Source organism: Gopherus evgoodei, chromosome 1 (genome assembly GCF_007399415.2).
Source record: "Gopherus evgoodei ecotype Sinaloan lineage chromosome 1, rGopEvg1_v1.p, whole genome shotgun sequence".
Taxonomy (NCBI): Eukaryota; Metazoa; Chordata; order Testudines; family Testudinidae; genus Gopherus; species Gopherus evgoodei.
This window is the reverse complement of record NC_044322.1, coordinates 324,155,053-324,168,545: the sequence shown is the minus strand read 5'-3', so window position 1 is coordinate 324,168,545 and position 13,493 is coordinate 324,155,053.

The window sequence follows — 13,493 nt, the reverse complement described above, 5'->3', positions numbered from 1 at the left end:
CCTCCCAACCCACACACTTCTCCCAACTCTCTCTCCCTCACACCCTCTCACACTCACTCCCCCAGCACACTCTAACACACACACATTGCCCACAACAGTCTCTCTCACACACACGTACACACTCCTCCCAACATTCACTCTTTCTCTTTCACACACACACAGGCACATTGTTGTTGTTGTTATTACTCTTGGTACTTCATGTTAAAACGTGAAAGGCATATGTATTCTCTGTAATTTTATTCTTTCAAAGTTCATTAAGGATTGCAGTGCTGTTATTTTAGTGTTTTGACTGATCTGTGCATTTCATAATTGTATTTCTCTCATGCTTAAATTTAATTCTTTGAGTAGTGAGTTCTAAAATACCAAACCTGTCCTGGCAGGAGTAATTATCATTATTACTTTTATTACCATATTGGGCTTTGTTATTCATCATTTAAAGTGGTACAATCAAATATTTGTATCCTTCTAGTATGTACATTTAGCTTGTACTCATGTTAGTAGTGTCAATTTAAAAAACATTAACTATACACATAACTTTAGAAACTGTGCAGATGAAAGTCGCTTATTTTCAAATGGTATTTTTAGTTATATCTGTAAGATAACTTAAAATTCATACGAAAATAAATGCAATTCCAAGTCTGATACTAATAGTTATGAGGGAGTCAAATGTTAGTGAGTCACATTCACAGTTGTGATTGGTAAGCATAAATGCCAAAATAATTAGAAAAATAAATTCCTGTTCTTAATAAAAGAGAAAAAAATCTTAATCACATCTCTTAAAATTAAGTAAATATGTTTTTAGTGGAGTGAAAAACAATTGACAAAAATAAATTAGATAATGCATTAACACAGGTGTGTCTAGAGAAAGTAAGCAGATTTTATTTATTTGTATTTCTCTCTCCTAAAGATAGTTTACAAAGTATCAAACTCTGTTTCTGATATCAGTGTGAAGCTCCAGAACTGATACCTCAAGCCTTGGGATTGGTAATATCTTGCTGTGTTATCTCCTGATGGTTCTAAACTTACATATAAACTTAAAATATGTCTTTAATTGGTGTTTATATATTTTTTTTCTTTCTTTGTACATGAATTAGACACAGCAAAAAATCTAGTTTTCATGTTAAAGTTGTGCCCACCCTTGCTCACCAAAATCTGAAATGGTGCCCCTGCTGAGCCAGGAGTGGCAATAGGACTGTGGGATAACCATGGGCTCCAGCAGATGCAGCCACCATGCAACAGCATGGAGCCCACCTTGAGCCTCAGGCTGAGTGCTAGGCACCACAAGCTGCAGCAGCAGTGCAGAAGTAAGAGTAGGGGGAAAGGATAGCTCAGTGGTTTGAGCATTGGCCAGCTAAACCTAGGGTTGTAAGTTCAATCCTCAAGGGGGTCACTTAGAGATCTGAGACAAAAATCAGTACTTGGTTCTGCCTAGTGAAGGCAGGGGGCTGGACTCAATAGCCTTTCAAACTCCATTCTAGGCAATTGGTATATATCCAGTATAGTTTTGTTTTTATTATATATACCATGCCACACTTATCTCTGTGCTGCTGCTGGCAGCAGCATTGCCTACAGAGCTGAGTGCCCAGCCAGTGCTTAATTTGAGAAGGGACTGAGCCCCAACACCTCTTTCAATGCAAATTTAGCACTGAGAAGAGGCAGCAGGTCCTGGAGGTGAGCTGTGGGAACCAGGGGTGATGGTGGGGTGAGGAGCCGTGAGGACCAGGGATGATGTGAGGGGTGGGAAGCCCTCAGGGGCCAAGGGCAATGGGGAGAGGGTGCCCATGGAGGCCAGGGGCACCAAAATACAATTTAACTGAGAATACCATTTTCCCTAAGGCTAGCCCTGGTACTGGGACAAATGGTTCTTCCTCTACAAATATCTGCTTTATATTAGACACAAAGTAGGTGAGGTAATATATTTTATAGGACCAGCTTCTATTGGTGAAAGAGACAAGCTTTCAAGTTTACAAAGAGAACTTCTTCAGGTCTCATCACCACAGAAGTTGGTCCAGTAAAATATATTAGCTCACCCACCTTGTCTTTCTGATATCTTGGGACCAATATGGGTACAACATTGCTTTGTATTAGTCATGTGGGACATGAGTTAATGGGCCTCTGGAGCTTCCATTCGTTATCTTAAATTTGACAAAAAAGTGTTACTCTGACTGTTTTTCCTATATTAAGGCAATGGTCCTTGAAGTTTGTGTGTGTGTGTGTGTGTGTGCGTGCGCGCGCATGTTCCAGGGGATGATCCTCCACTCATTAAGCAAAGGAATGCAGAATCAAACTATGCTAAAATAATATTTAATTTCCATAACTGATTAAACAAAAGGCATGGAAAAGACATTGTCAACTTGTCTAAACTACAACATTAACTTTAATTAAAGCATGGTAAATACCTTGAAAATGTTGTAAATGAGATAAAGCCCCAGATTTTTAGGTTTGTGCATATAAAAATGTATGTGTATGAACTGTGCATGCAAACGTCCAATTAATTATCTGATCATTTGCAAGTACAATCACTGTGTGCACAGAAACTTGTGTTTTCATATTCAGTTATGTGCACAATCCTAAGAATGAGCTCATATACAACAATAAAATAAATATAATAATAACTTTAAAATATTTTATTTAAATAGACAGTGGGCAAAATTGTACCCGCTGATGGCAGGGGTACAGAGGTACCAGGATACTGCTTGAGAATCACTTTGCAGATTTTCCTTCAAATCTTCTTCTGAAGGATGACGAAGGGTTTGGAGGACTGTGGAAGATGCAGGTGCAAGGCCTCCTAATCTTTTGGATCCCTAAAATCTATGGAGAAGGAACTTTCAGTGCTACTGAATGTTGGCATTCTACATAACTGCTCTAGTTCTTCCTTCTCCTAAACCCACTACTTCCTCACAACACAGCTGGTGCTATTGATACCCAACCAGCACAAAAAAGCTTGCTCTAATGGGGGTGCAGGTGCAGAAACGTAGTTAATGCTGATTCAAATAGCATAAAGTTAAGCGTGAATATACACTATGCTCATTTGCGTTATACCTATAGATTGAATAGGGCTGTGACCGGGTTCCTAGTGGGGAGCCAGCTGTGGTCACTCAATTAGAGTGAACTGCAAAGAATGGGGCAGAAAATCCCCATAAAGCTGGTGGATATTCCAATATCTAGATTTACCAAGCCAGCATAAAACAGCTTCTTTATTACCTTACTGGTTACTCAGAAGTCCAAACAACACAGTTCCCTTAAAGTGATCCAGCCTCAGGCCTCCATCCAGGTACCAATGTCAAATATGATGAAAAGTTCTGTAAATCTTATTTTATCATATAAAAGAAAAGGTTCTACCAATCCCAAAAGATCAGACACATTACCTCCCAGGTTAATGAATGTTTCAGATCTTATCCAAAGACATGCTACAGCCAATTCTTATAAACTAAACTAAAATGTATTAAAAAAACAAAAGAGTATGGTTAAAATATCAATATACATACAGACATTAATTCAATTCACTGAGGTGCAGATTCATAGCAGAGATGGTGAGCTCCATAGTTGCAAAGAGTTCCTTTAGAATTCAGTTCATAGGTCATAGTCCAATGTCCAAATCTCATATTCAGGATGTACAAACATAACTAGGATCTCAGTCTTGCAACTCAAACTTCCCCCGATGAAGTCTAAGCAGATCTGAGATGACAGAATCAGGACCCAAGGATCTTTTATACAATTTCATGCCCTCTTTGACAAGATGGGATTTCCGAAAGGTAATTAGGATGACTTTGAAGGAGGCCATCACAGGTACTTAGCTATACAAATTAACAAAGCCATTTGCTTTTTCCTCCACCATTCACAGTATATTTCAAAGAGAGATATCCTGTAATTATAATTCATTTAAACGATATCAGAATACAGCATAGACAGGAACTGTTGATTACATTGTTGACCCTACTCATACATATGTAAATACATAAAAACACAAACATTATCTCCCCACATGTCTTCTATGGGTTATTTATTTTCAATGATGTTTAAGCCTTTCTAGCCACGTGTCACAAGGGCCAATAAGGGTCTCTAGAAATACCAGTATAATAGGGTACTACAGAAATTACTCTGTGAACTTTAGTTGACACTCATGTAGCATCCTTTCTAGAGAGATATTGAACCATCCTACAGAATTCTATAACAGGGATATGGTTTTCCAATAAATTCCACAGAATGTCCAAAAGCTCAGATTGGTTGTGTCCATGTATGTTTGGGTTGCTAAGAACTCAGTTAAATAATATTTTTTTTTAAAAATCAATACAAATCTTTAAATACATGTAATTAACAGATATGTGGTGATGGGGTCCCTAGGGTGCAACCTGGACTGTGGCATCACTGAGCCCTCTGTCCCATCAACCTGGGATATCCCTCTCACTCTGTAATGCTGTGTCAAACCACAAACCTCTGGCAGGTACTGCACTTACACAGACATCCACAGGCAGGGACACACCCGGCTGAGTTACATGAATGCTTTCTCAGTTACACATAAACCAACATTAGAGAGGATCCAGACAATCCTCCCACAGCTCCTCAGCCTTGCACCCCACAACTGTACCATCTTGCCCTGGTCAGAAGCCTGGCCAGTGTAAGTTTATTACCCAGCCCACCCCTCCCTCAATGCGGAGAATACACACATTAGCCTTTGTAAACTGAGCTGAGATTTCCCAAGCACATCAACCAAAACACACTGTTTTAGGTAAAATATAGAACAGATTTATTAGCTACAGAAAGATAGATCATAAATGATTATACGTAGCAGACATATAAATAAGAGGTGATTACTTAAGAAATAAAAATAAATTCGCAGTCTCAGTTCTACAAACTAAACAGGATTTGAATCAAGCAGTGTCCCACCCTGATAGTACAAACAGGTCACAGATCCTCGATACATAGGCGGAGACTCTTTCCCAGCCAGGACCACTCCCCTCAGTTCAAAGTCTTTGTCCTCCAGACATGTTTCCAGATGTTGAGTTGTGGGGAGAGTGAGTCCAAGTGAGGATGTCACTCCCCCTCTTTTATAGTTTCTCCCAGCTTGCTGGAAAGATCTTTGTTGTGAAGTGGGTTAGTCACTCCCCATTTGTCAAACAGTCTCCATTGTCTACAGTTCCTAGGATAGTGGATTCTTTCCTTGATGAGTTGATGAGTCATTAACCACCATCTGGCTACTCCATTGTTGTACCTTAAACATCATATTTCAGTAACACACACACACACACACACACACACACACACACACACACACACACACACACACAGCCAAACTTCATAACTTCACATACAAAGATAGCACATACAAGCCCACAAGATACTAATGTTCAACAGACCAAGACTTTTAAAATGATACCTCACAAGGCATACTTTGTGCAAAACATATCAATTATATGATAGAGGTGAATAGGGAGGTTCCAGGATGCTACCTACAGAGTGTCACAATGGTCACAATGGCCATTATATAAACTCTTATTTAATAGACTATGGTAAAACAAGTTTCAGAGGGGTAGCCGTGTTAGTCTGGATCTGTAAAAGCAGCAAAGAATCCTGTGGCACCTTATAGACTAACAGACGTTTTGGAGCATGAGCTTTCGTGGGTGAATACCCACTTCGTCAGATGCATGTAGTGGAAATTTCCAGGGGCAGTTATATATATGCAGGTAAGCTAGAGATAATGAGGTTAGTTCAATCAGGGAGGATGAGGCCCTGCTCTAGCAGTTGAGGTCTGAAAACCAAGGGAGGAGAAACTGGTTTTGTAGTTGGCAAGCCATTCACAGTCTTTGTTTAATCCTAATCTGTGGTGTCTCTACAAACAAAAAAGGACTGTAAGCTGTCTAAACTCCTACCTGCCTCATGGAGCCACAACCTTGGTACCCCCAACCCATCCAGCAATATTGTCAATCTATCCAACTACACACTCAGCCCAGAAGAAAAGTCTGTCCTATCTCGGGGACTCTCTTTCTGTCCTGCCACCCCCACCAACATGATGCAGTTCTGCGGCGATTTGGAAGCCTACTTTCGCAGTCTCCGACTCAAAGAATACTTTCAGGACAACACTGAACAGCGCACTGATACGCAGGTACCCTCCCACCAACAGCACAAGAAGAAGAACTCCACATGGACTCCTCCTGAGGGTTGAAATGACAGTCTGGACCTATACACTGAATGCTTCCGCCGACGTGCACAGGCAGAAATTGTGGAAAAACAACATCGCTTGCCTCATAACCTAAGTCGTGCAGAACGCAATGCCATCCACAGCCTCAGAAACCACCCTGACATTATCATCAAAGAGGCTGATAAAGGAGGTGCTGTTGTCATCATGAACAGGTCTGACTACCAAAAGGAGGCCGCCAGACAACTCTCCAACACCAAATTCTACAGGCCACTTCCCTCAGATCCCACTGAGGAATACACTAAGAAACTGCAACATCTACTCAGGACACTTCCTACACTAACACCGGAACAAATCAACATACCCTTAGAGCCCCAATCAGGGTTATTCTATCTACTACCCAAGATCCACAAACCCGGAAATCCTGGATGCCCCATCATCTCGGGCATTGGCAGTCTCACTGAAGGTCTGTCTGGATACGTGGACACTCTACTCAGATCCTATGCCATCAGCACTCCCAGGTATCTCCGTGACATCACTGATTTCCTGAGGAAACTACAATGCACAGGTGACTCTTCCAGAAAACACCATCCTAGCCACCATGGACGTAGAGGCTCTCTACACGAACATCCCACACACAGATGGAATAGAAGCTGTCAGGAACAGTATCCCTGATGATGCCACAGCACAACTGGCTGCTGAGCTCTGTGCCTTTATCCTCATACACAACTATTTCAAATTTGATGACAATATATATCTCCAGATCAGTTGCACTGCTATGGGCACCCGCATGGCCCCACAATATGCCAATATTTTTATGGCCGACCTGGAACAACACTTCCTCGGGTCTTGTCCACTCACGCCCCTTCTCTACCTACGCTACATTGATGACATCTTCATCATCTGGACCCATGGGAAGGAGACTCTGGAAAAATTCCACCACGAGTTCAACAGCTTCCACCCCACCATCAACTTCAGCCTGGACCAATCTACACGGGAGGTCCACTTCCTAGACACCATGGTGCAAAGAAGTGATGGTCACATTAACACCACCCTATACCGAAAACCTACCGACCGCTATGCCTACCTTCATGCCTCCAGCTTCCATCCCGGGCACATCACACGAACCATTGTCTACAGCCAAGCACTGAGGTACAATCGCATCTGCTCTAACCCCTCAGACAGAGACCAACACCTACAAAATCTCCACCAAGCATTCTCAAAACTACAATACCCGCACGAGGAAATAAGGAAACAGATCAACAGAGCCAGACGTGTATCCAGAAGCCTCCTACTGCAAGACAAACCCAAGAAAGAAACCAACAGGACTCCACTGGCCATCACATACAGTCCCCAGCTAAAACCCCTCCAATGCATCATCAGGGATCTACAACCCATCCTGGACAACCTGGACAATGATCCCACACTTTCACAGGCCTTGGGTGGCAGGCCAGTCCTCGCCCACAGACAACCTGTCAACCTGAAACATATTCTCATCAGTAACTGCACACTACACCATACTAACTCTAGCTCAGGAACTAATCCATGCAACAAACCTCGATGCCAACTCTGCCCACATATCTACACCAGCGACACCATCACAGGATCTAACCAGATCAGTCACACCATCACTGGTTCATTCACCTGCACCTCCACCAATGTAATATATGCCATCATATGCCAGCAATGTCCCTCTGCTATGTACATCGGCCAAACTGGACAGTCGCTACGGAAAAGGATAAACGGACACAAATCAGATATTAGGAATGGCAATATACAAAAACCTGTAGGAGAACACTTCAACCTCCCTGGCCACACTATAGCAGATCTTAAGGTGGCCATCCTGCAGCAAAAAAACTTCAGGACCAGACTTCAAAGAGAAACTGCTGAGCTTCAGTTCATCTGCAAATTTGACACCATCAGATCAGGATTAAACAAAGACTGTGAATGGCTTGCCAACTACAAAACCAGTTTCTCCTCCCTTGGTTTTCACATCTCAACTGCTAGAACAGGGCCTCATCCTCCCTGACTGAACTAACCTCATTATCTCTAGCTTGCCTGCATATATATATACCTGCCCCTGGAAATTTCCACTACATGCATCTGACAAAGTGGGTAATCACCCACGAAAGCTCATGCTCTAAAATGTCTGTTAGTCTATAAGGTGCCACAGGATTCTTTGCTGCTTTTGTGGTAAAACAGTAACTGTTACATTTATGGAATTAGCTAACTCAGCGGCACATTAATCTATCCTGAGACTAATTCAAAGATTCTCACTGTCTCCCTAAAGCTAAATGGACACTAGACCTCTAGGCATTTCCTAACTCCTTCCAGCCAATTAGGACAGGAAGGGGTGGCTGGATTGATTGTAGGTTCTTCACCTAGTTTTTGACAGAAATATTTCCAATAGAAACTTGTATTAGAATATTGTTAGAAAGGTTTTTAAAAATGTACTAGTGCTACTTTTTGAGTACCTCCACTGTAACCTCAGATTGCTTTAATTACCACAACTCAAGGTCCTTAAAGCAACCCAGAATTTCATGTGGGGGATACAAGCACCAATCTAAAAGTCTCTAATTTTTTCAAAATAGCCTTTTTTCCCTTGCTATTTGATGGTGTGAGAAAAATTTTAATTTGGTCTTTTCATGATAACCTGTTAATTGCACTGAGGCTCCACTATTTTTGTGTAGTGCAATCATCCTTAATTTGTGCCTCTAAAAACTTTATACCATGGCATATTATGATGCATTCTCTCTTGTATGTATGTGTGTATGCATGCGCACGCACACACACACACAATGAGCTTCAAAGTTTGGATCTTGTATAGGGTTGTTTGGATCCTCTTTAGTAAATAGTCATTTTTCATGGGTGCTGCATGGCAGGTGAATTTGAGGCCTAAGAGGTTAGTGTTTTTTTAGTTTGGGAATAATCCCAAAAAAGTTACGAGTGTGGGAGAACAGTCTCTATGTGATATCTCAAATCATTTGCAAGATCCCTAAAGGACACAAATCATAAACAGAAAGTATGATTTTCTTGTATTGTGCACAGTATATGTGGACCAAATTCTGCTCTCAGCCATACTGGTGTAAAATCCACTGAAAGTCAATAGTGGTTGCACCCCATGCAATTGAAAAAATTGTTTTGGCCTTATAGAAGGGTGAAATGCTTTCTTCTAGGGAGTCAAAACTTGCAGAACCCAGCTCGGAAGGAATAGGGGGCTCGGCAGGAGCAAGTGCTGTCTCCATTGCATTCCCTTGGTTTTGCCCCAACCTTGCAAAAACTATTATGTAGGGTTCCAGCTGCAACCTCGTGGAGTAAAAGTATTCATTTTACTGCATAGGGATATCCTGGTGCACTGTGCAGTCTTCCCCAGGAACAACCCAGAGTTTGCAGTTGTCAGGGGAACACTCAGGAGTATGGCTTATTTAGGATCCTGGCTGTCAAGGTACAATAGCAGGCAGAGGGCAGGGGATCAGGCGCTCATGTAGGGAAGAGGCAGTCTTCAGTCCTTCTACTTGCCTCAGCAGCCAACTGCAGTCTCTAGTCTAGCATCTGGCTTCAGGGGCAAACTGCAGTCTGGATTTAGGCCACTCTTCTCATTGGCAACCAGGGACCCTATAGCTGGCAGTCACTTACTGTCCCTCCTCCTATTCCTGCTGCCTACTTTCCTTGGGCCACTTCCCCTGGAGCCCTAGCACCTTTCCTGCTCTTGCTTCAGGGCCTCAGTCTGGCCATGGTCAGCCAAGAGTTCCCCTAGTGCTCTGCTACCCTGCCCAGCACCACAGTATCCCCAGTGCTCCTCACCAGACAATCCTTCTCCTTTGCCCTCTAGGAAGAGACTGCCCCTTGCTCTGCGGAGCAGCCCTTTACATAGGGACTGCTCCAGCAAGCCTTTTCCTGATTGGCTCTCCCAGGAAACCCTTTCCTGATTGGATGGGTTCTCAACAGCCTCTCCCAGGCTACCTCAACTCTTCTTCTGCCCACACAGGAGGTCACCTGCCTCCCTCCACACCGCGCAAGGTTTCTGCCTTCCATTTTAGCACAGAGGTTTTCAAACTGTCGCCTGCTACCAGGAAGCAGCGGATTGGAATCTAGAGCCACCCAGCGTGCTCAGGGACAGCATAGCAGCTGCACTTTATGGGCAGGGGCATAGGCGCCAACTTTCCTTGGTGCCGGTGGGAGCTCGTACCCCCTGCCCCTACTCCACCCTTTCCCCATCCCTGCCCCACCCTCATTCCAATCCCTTCCCCAAAGTCCCTGCCCTAACTCCACCCCTCCCTGCCCCATTGGAGCCCTTCCCCAAATCCCCACCCTGGCCCTGCCTCTTCCCCGAGCACGCCGCATTCCCCCTCTTCCCCCCTCCCTCCCAGTGCTTGCTGCCCTGAAACAGCTAGGGGGGAAAGCAGGCACGCAGTGCACTCAGGAAGCGGAGGTGACTTGGGCAGGGGGTTGGGGCAGGCATACATTACAGCATAACAAGAAACCACAGCCACAAACTCAGATTGTGTACTTTAGGATGGATTTGACCTAAGGCTCAGACCTACAAAGATGTTTAGATTCTTAACTTCCACTGATTTCAATGAAAGTTAACCCTAAATACTTTTGTGGATCTGAGCCTAAGTGATTTCCCATTTCAAGTGAAATTCACAATACACGCTGCATCAGCCATTCATGGATATAGTGGCTCAATCCTGCAACTTTTGCTTTTGATATTAGCAGATTACAATGCTATCAACTCTGAGCATTCAAAAATCATGAGTCAGGCCCCCCTACTCGTGAGATTGACTTCAAAATTATGAGAATTTTGAAAGAATAAATGTTGAATTTTTTTTCTATTTTTTGCTAGTTTTGAGCTTTCAGGGGGCACTTGCTGAATGTTTTCAAACTTTTCTCCACAAACACGAGGGCACAATCAAACTTTTTTTCTAAAATACAAAAGTGAGATTCTCATACCATCATTTAACTCTAGCATCTGGGGCTTTAAGAAAAACACCAAATATTACAAGAAATGGCAATACTGAGAATGAGCTGTGTGAGGTTACAACCCACTAACATGAACTACAGAGGTTCTAAGAAGAAATACTGCATTTTTACCATAAAATGTTCTGCAAGTGACTTACAAAATATCTAATATAAAAAAGGGACAATGCAGATGAGTCCAAATTTAGTTTTATGGAATACATTTTTATTTGTAGACTTGCCTGAAGTAGAGTGACCAGACATCAAATGTGAAAAATCAGGACAGGCAGTGGGGGGTAATAGGAGCCTATATAAGGAACAGACCCAAAAATCGGGACTGTCCCTATAAAATCAGGACATCTGGTCACCCTAGCCTGAAAAATGATGAAAAATTAGTTTTCTCATTGCTCTAATTTCTCTTAACACTTATTTTCTCCTTGATACCCTAAATAAGACATTATATTGCACAAAGCCTCTATCAACTGCTCTTAGTGCAGTTTCTCTAGGATAGTGGCTCTCAACCTTTCCAGACTACTGTCCCCCTTTCCGGAGTCTGACTTGTCTTGTGTACCCACAGGTTTTCAGCTCACTTAAAAACTACTTGCTTACACAATCAGACATAAAAATACAAAAGCATCCCAGCTTACTTACTGAAACATTGCTGACTTCCTCATTTTTACCATATAATTATAAAATAAAACCACTGGAATATAAATATTGTACTTACGTTTCAGTGTGTAGTATATAGAGCAGTATAAACAAGTCATTGTCTGTATAAAATTTTAGTTTGTACTGACTTAATTAGTGCTTTTGATGTAGCCTGTTGTAAAACTAGGCAAATTCTGTTGCCCAACTGGAAAACATACATTCATGCCTCTTTACTAGACTATCATTTTTGTTCCTGTGCTTCTTTGAGATTTTTCTCTAACATGTGCCCCCATAGCCTCCAGTCTCTCACATAACTTTAGAACATATTAACTCTGTTTTTAACTCTTGGTGCCTGCCTCTGCCATATTTCCCATACCAGGTCTAGTATGCTTCTTGGCTGCCTCCCATATAGCAGTTTGAACAGTGAAAACCCTGCTGAGGCATGCAGCATTTCCCTGACAGCAAAGATTTAGTGCTGGGAGTAGCTGACCCCAATATCGAGAGTCCTGGATAAGGAATTTCTTGAGCATTCTCTTGAGTGTCTGATTGAATCTTTCCAATAGGCCATCAGTGTACGGATGGTATATGGATGTAAATAATGCTTTGACTTTCAGTAATTCCCAGACCTCCCTCACCAGCTGGAATGTGAAATTTGTGAAACTTTGGGAATCCCCACCTGTGCAAATCCCTACCTGTGCAAAGACCTTCACCAGCTCATTGGTGATAATCTTGGCATTTTCTGACTAGAGTCATACGGCTTCCAGATATCAGGTGGCATGATAGCAAGTATATGCTGGTGACTGGAGATGCTTTTGTCTAGGGGGCCATAAAGCTCAATTCCTATTAATTAAAAAGGGATCTCTGTTAACGAAGTAGTAGCAGTGGGGCTGTGGGATTCCCTTAGGGGCTACTAACTGGCATTCAGAGCAGGCTGCACAGAAATTCTCAGCTTCTTTAAGGACCACTAGCCAAAAGTATTGGGCCAGGATCCTAGACTGTGTCTTCTTTCCCAAGCTGTCCTGTACATAAGGTTGTGTGTGCGAGATGGAGGCATTTGTGATGATATATCCAGAGTACTAGTAGTTGTGTCCATAGCTCCTGTGTCTGCTTGTCCTGGTCTATACAATATAACAAGTCCATATAAAGGACAGAATGGGGGTATAGCCGTATCCTCAGAGGATCCACCTCTTTGTTGTCTATCACTGCTACTTGTATAAAGACCTGGCTCAAAGTCTCATCATTTATTTGCTCCATACAGAAATCTGAGAATCCTGTTAGCTTCTCTGGGTCCAGTTGAAGAGGGGGCATTTTATTTGGGCCCATGGAAGTCCCTTCTTCAGTGTCTTCTGTATTGACTATGGAATCTGTGGTTTCCATTATGCCTAAGGAGGGGATCACCTCTCTCACCTCCCTCTATTCTTTTCTTTCTATCTTCTTTTGTCTCTGGAACATTTTTGTTTTAGCCAGGAAGTAAGTAGTTCGGCATTGTTAAAAGGGAACAGAACCCCTAACTTTTCTTCTGGATGTATTCCTTGGGCTCCTGCATTAAAGGAAGCGTCTGTAAGAGTTTGAGGAAATACATTCACTCTCAACCTGATATCATGGGGTAAGGAAGATCCAGAGACATACCTGCTTTCATCCCATCTTGGTTCCCATCAACAGTCAATTGTATTGTCCTGCAGAGATACTGTAAAATATTTTCATGGATACATTTAATAGGGATTTCCCTGTTTCTCAAGTTTCCCTATTG